Below are 6,383 nucleotides of genomic sequence, written 5' to 3' on the forward strand. Positions count from 1 at the left end.
TTAATGGTAAACAACTTGATGTACAAAAAGACGGAAGAAAACGGAAAACTAATGCTAACGGAGAAAAGGGAGAGAAGAATATGGTTAAATTGTACAAAGACGAATGGTTCTAGCTACAGTCGACAGGGGAACAAGGTTTGTAATGTATATGATTTAATTTGAGCAATCTGAAATGCATAATATGTATTATATAGTTTAATAGAAAACGGTTAGACCAGCGCAATGAGCAGTTAAGACGGTGTTACATGAATAATATGGTAATTGTTTTATTTGTTTGTCTAGCTCTTACGTTGGTTCGTTGTCTGATACACGGCAAGGAATAATAAAGGTCATTCAACAACCATCAGTTCTGGCCTTCTCAGTTCGACTGGATGCTACAACCTGAATATCAAAATTCTTGCAATAAACATTTTTACCTTTGTCCTTTACAAAATCACAACTGTAGACTGAAATCTGCTGACAACATTGATTGACAAACAAAATGAACTGCTTGCTGTTGCAGATCAATTTATAGCAAATTTGACCAGCCTGGTTCAAGACCTTAACAAATTGGTTCTCTGTTGAGTTTGTGACCATTTTAAACTGCATAAAGAATGAAGTCTTTAAAAGGCGGGTGGGTATTTATGCAAATGGATTATAAATTAAGTAAGAAGATAAATGTGATTAATCAACTATGTACAGAAACATATTTCAAAACTAAAATTACATCTGAATTTAATCTTTCCAGAGGCTGACTCATCAACATAAAACCACAATGAAAACACTTCCTCAAATCAAGAGCAGCTTTTTCTTTAGAAAATAACGTCAAGGCAACTCGTCACATTTGAGAAACAACAGATGCCAGGGCACAGAAACTGAGGCACGACTAACCCATCTCACTGTAAGTTAACCTCATGGCAGAAGAATTAGAGCTTTCTGAGTATTCCACCATACATGACCTTGGGGGAAAAAAGGTCAAAACTGGAACAAGCAGCATCAACTCTGCTCAATCAGGTAAGAATATGAGAAAAATGCAAACTAAAAGAGAAACAGTCACGATTTTGAAGTAATCAGAAAGCTGTCTCACTATTGTGAATGTAGTATGTATTTATCTGTTTTTGTGTTTACAGAAAGAAGACTCCTGAGGATGGGGATTGTAACTTTAGGAGTATTGTGTATCTTACAAGCCATCCTCAATATCTCCCTCCACCTTGCCGGTAAGTTGTGAACACAAATATATATTTATAATGGAAAATAAATGTATCATAAGTACTGTAACATGTTTTCTGATGGAAAGTATAAAAAATATGACCCCAAAATTATGTTTATTTCCAGTTTATTCAAAAGAGGATATCAATCAGTTTCCTTGCAACACCTCTGTGATAGAAGACATGTGCCAGACCGAGCAATTTCAGTCGAATTCAACCCACTTATGTTCCTGCTGCAACAACCTGCTGCAAAGCCTACTGAGAGAAAGAGACCTCTTGCAAGACAAAATCAGTCAGTTTAGCAGAGGTAAACCTGGAGATGTTGACGATATGCAGATCTTTGGATCTGGTTCCAATTCTTTAGATTTCTTGTTAGTTTGAAGATGAACGCAGACAACATTCAGGAATTTGAAACAAGTCATTTAAGTCAGACGACTGCATCCATTTACACACTTTGAAATCTCTGGTACAAAAACAACAGCCAACCACATTTTAATTAGATATATATTTTGAAAAAGTCAAGCAGTGATTAACAGTTGCACTCAGGTAAATACTTTTATTATATTGTTGCATATTTAATGCAAAATTTATTATGTACATATATTAATACTTTGCTAATGGATAAAAAAATGACATGCCACTTTAGTAATATGATAAAATGTATTGAATGGTTGTGTATGTGAAAGATGACGTTTTTAGTGACAACATGTGCTCAGTTTAGGTTTTGGCTGGTGGTGTATTCAGAAACCCAAAGAACAGATGCTTCTACCAGTAGGTGGTAGAGACCCGACCCAAGCTGTGTTAAAGAATATTGGATTTGCATGTATGTGTGGCCAACAAACACACTAAATAACAGCAAAAAACAATGTTGACTATTTTGTACTACCAGAATTTAGAAAGTGTTTTTAATGGAACTTGCTATATCAACTTTAAATGTTATTGTTACTCTGAATGATGATAATACATTTTTTTTTGTTTTCACATAACTGAAATTTTGTATAATAATGAGTTTTCAATGGCCGCTCAATTGACAACAGTCTTATATTTGATATAATTTAGCTTATATTTAGCTTGATTTTATGTTTATCTCTGAGACATGGCAGCATGAAGTCTCACATCTTTTAGAGCTATGCACTGCAGACTGTTCATTTTTCTGTGAACTTCAGATCTCTGGACGAGAAGGTGGAACAGCTGTGATTTTTAAAAAGACATTTTTATGCCAGATGATCTCTTCGAGCTGTTACAGCTCTTTTGAGATAATTATGATCAAAACTGGAAGAGATCAACCGATGTATGGTATTTCAATTTATGGTCCACCTGGGTCTGCAGCATCTTTTCTGTCAGACTTCTGCTATTAAGTTGGGCAAGGTCATCATTGCTGGGGACTTCAACATTCGTGCAGAGGACCCATCAAATAGTACCACTAGGAATTTCCTGAACATTATGGACTCTTAAACTTTTAAACTTTTTCCCAAGTTTGTATTAGGTACAGGCGCTTTATTGATAGCTATCATTTCTAAGTTTTCTTTTTAATTTCATAACTTTTTGTGACCATGTTGAGCTCCTTGTTAAGTCTTGTATTGAACCCTGATAGCCACTTTTAATCAGATCGCTCCTCACAAAACCACAGTAGTCATTGCTCTGTCAGTTCCTGCACACCCTGGTTAGATAATCAAACTTGTGATCTTCGACATTCCCGTCAAAGAGCAGAACATCTGTGGAAGTCCACGGGTCTAAGTTTCCATCACAAATACTTTGTAGAGCTTCTTCACATATATAATGAGTCAGTGAAAGAGGCTAGATCCTCTTATTTCAATAATCTCATACATTTCCATAAGAATAATCCAAGGTATTATTTGAGACTATCAACAAGATTGTTTCCCCTCCAACCCAGCATGCTATGTTCTTTTCTGACGATGATTGCAATACATTTCTCAATCACTTTGTAAATAAGGTGATGGGCTTAAGATCCAAAATCTCCTCAAGTAGCTTCCCTTATGATGGTCCTCAGTGCCCTGGGTCATTTACTTTTCTTTCCCTCCAATTACACTTAATGACTTAACTACAGTAATAGGTAAAATGAAATTCTTGTCATGCTCCTTAGATACATTACCTGCTTTTCTCCTGTCTGGGACTCACCAGCATTGGTCCCACATTGCTGTCTATCATGTGGAACTGAGGCAAAGTTATGTTCCATCGTATTCGAATGTTCATCCCAACTTTACTGGTAATTATTGGCCTATTTTCAAAATTGTCACTTATAAGCAAATTATTAGAAAAACTTGTAGAAAATCAGTTCAGATCTTTACTATGCAAATTAAAGATTTGTTACCTTTTTCAATCTGGCTTTCAAAAGCAGCGCTCCACTGAGATCGCCCTCTTGAAGGTTTATAATAATCTTTTAATGGCTTCTGATGCAGGGAATTGTTCTGTAATCATATTGCTTGATCTCAGTGCAGCCTTTGATACAATTGATCATAAAATCCTACTTAATATGCTGAATGTTCTGGCTGGTGTATCTGGCTCTGCCTTAGACTGGTTTTCTTCTTACTTATCTGACAGGACCTTCTCTGTTAGAACAAACAAGTTCACCTCTATCATATCCTCCCTAACCTGCAGGGTTCCACAGGGTTCAGGTTTGCATACATTATTTTCTTTCTAGGTGCTTCTTCTTTCTCGCTGGCATTTTTCAATCTTTTAGTGACATTTCTTATCATTTCTGTGCCGATGACAGTCTTTTAAGCCTCATTAGCTGGATAGGCTGTCCAGCTTAGTCCACTGGGTAACTCAGGTTACTGATTGGCTCGCTAGCAATTACCTTGTTTCAATCACTAACAAACCTTAGACCATGATTATAGCTCCTCCTGAAATACATTCTTAAATCAGTCGGGTTCTTGCTTCTTTTTGTTCAACTACTAACACCAACATTCAAAATCTTGGAGTAATATTTGAGTCTTCTTTGGGCCTTGACTTGCATATAAAATCTTTGTCTTGTTCCTGTTTCTTTCATTTAAGGAACATTTCAAAATTGCGACATATTGTCGCCTCAGCTGAGCTGGAAAAAATAGTTCTTGCATTTGTGTCATTGCATTTAGATTATTTTAATGCTCTGTTTACCAGCTTGGACAGATCCTCTCTGTCATGAGATTTTTAACATATATAAGTTTATTTACTACTGTTTACTATAAGCTCATATTGATGTGTTCATATATTTCACAAATATGCTGTACTTTTCATTTTTGTGCACACTGACATTTTAACTCTGTATGTTGATGAAGGCCAGAGACAGCGACCTAACCACAAGAGATTAAATCTCTAACAGCAGTTCCCGAAATTAGACTACACTCATATGACCCCACACAAACGTACACACACTCAGTCACAGGAAGTTTTTAACAGAACATGTATTAAAGGAAGATGAAGGTATTTGCCATACGCAATGTGTCTTATAAATAAAGAGCTATCGCCTGCACTCGGTGTGAGTGTCTCCTGAGAGCCGCTCACCCGTGCACGTTGCTATTTTAACAGAACTTGTCTGAGTGTCATTATTTCACCTGAATAATGTCTTGTTAATAAATAAAGTTACCGTAACCACGGACACTCTCTTTCACACCTCAAAGCTATTCAAAATGCTGCAGTCAGACTACTAACAAGTTCTAGCTAACAAGTTCAAATTACTCCTATTTTATATTCTTTATTGGCTCCCAGTAGATTTTAGGATTCGTTTAAAAATTCTTGTTTTAACATACAGAGCACTAAATGGCCAGGTCACAGATTATTTATCTCAGATTTTTACAAAATACACTGCTTCTTGTCGTCTCCATTCACAGACTCTGAATTTGTTGTTCCCCATACCTGACTAAAAACTAAGGGCGACAGACCCTTTGAGCTTGTGGCACCAAAGCTGTGGCACACTTTACCATCAAAACTACAATTAGTTGACTCTGTGCATTATTTTAAAAAGCAGTTAAAACTTTTTTCAAACAGGCCTTTTCCCGAGAATTTTTTAAAAATTATGTTTTACTTATTTTGAAACTACCAGTTTATTTTATTATATCTTATTTCATTTTTTCCACACTTAACCTCCTAAGACCCAAACTCTTTCATGGCATGCATTTTTAATTTTCTTTGCTATTTGGGCTGATTAGGACCTGATGAATGTAAAAACCAAAAATTACATGTTTGTTTTTTTTAACCTGATTTTTGTTTCCATATATGAGGACATTCGCTTTACATTTTGATAGAACAGTGGAAGTACAACACCCTCGTAAGTGGATATCAGGCCCTTGTAGAGCAAAATACAAATTTTGCTCTAGACAACCCAAAATGTGATGTCCACATATGTGGACGACAGGTCCTGGGAGTTTAATGTTCATGTTTATTTTAGCCTTTTGTGTACACCACTTTGTGATTGCTTGTCTGATTGCTTGCGCTTAATAAACACACTTTACATACTTGTGAAGTATGTAAAGTGTGTTTTTGATGGGTTTTTTGTGAATAAAATTTGGGGTTGTGAGATTTGCAAATCTTTAAATTCAGCTTTTATTTACATTTTACTCGGCATCCCTTTTTTTCAGAATAGGGTTGATAATCTTCTTTTGCCAACAAACCTTCTTGAAATCATCAAGTCTTTCTTTGATGATAATTTGGTCACAGTTAAACTGATAGCAATGAGAACTACAGAGCATTCACTAATCACTTTTCATTAACACTGTTGGCTTTGTTTTAATTAGCTGTTCTGAATGACACCAGTGTTTCTGTCACACTGTGTTCCTGGCTTACACTATCCAACTGTTGTGTTTACCTTATACTGTACATCTGTTTTACATTTAGTTGTTAAGAATATTTTAAATGAGGACTTTTTTTTGCACAGGGTTATGTTATAAGTTTTACATTTATTTATAAAACATATTTAGAGTATGTTAATTTGAATCATTTGCATATGTAAATACAATTTGTATGCATGTATACCTTTAAGAATTGCATGCAATCATGAGAGAAATCTGTGTTATGGCTATAAAAAGAATAAAAGAATATTGAAAAAAATAGCACGGTGGCACGGTGGTTAGCACTGTTGCCGCACAGCAAGAAGATCCTGAGTTCAATTCCACCATCAGGCCGGGGTCTTTCTGTGTGGAGTTTGCATGTTCTCCCCGTGTTTGCGTGGGTTCCCTCCGGGTACTCCGGCTTCCTCCC

At 35.9% G+C, this 6,383-nt stretch overlaps 1 long non-coding RNA gene across 3 annotated transcripts in view; it reads left to right on the top strand.

The window, feature by feature from the left end:
- Positions 1–6,383, top strand: part of LOC102192108 (uncharacterized) — a 13,159-nt gene continuing 6,776 nt past the window's right edge. Inside the window, exons 1-5 of one of the 3 annotated variants that reach the window (XR_311689.1) lie at positions 1–135; positions 283–613; positions 728–993; positions 1,110–1,196; positions 1,315–4,717. This is a non-coding gene — a long non-coding RNA (uncharacterized LOC102192108). Of the gene's footprint in view, positions 614–727; positions 994–1,109; positions 1,197–1,314; positions 4,718–6,383 lie in introns of those variants that run through there. The other 2 variants (XR_001290355.1, XR_311688.2) reach the window with 2 other exon arrangements.

This window comes from Pundamilia nyererei, unplaced genomic scaffold (assembly GCF_000239375.1).
Source record: "Pundamilia nyererei isolate P.nyererei 1_Seehausen unplaced genomic scaffold, PunNye1.0 scaffold00042, whole genome shotgun sequence".
Classification (NCBI taxonomy): Eukaryota; Metazoa; Chordata; class Actinopteri; order Cichliformes; family Cichlidae; genus Pundamilia; species Pundamilia nyererei.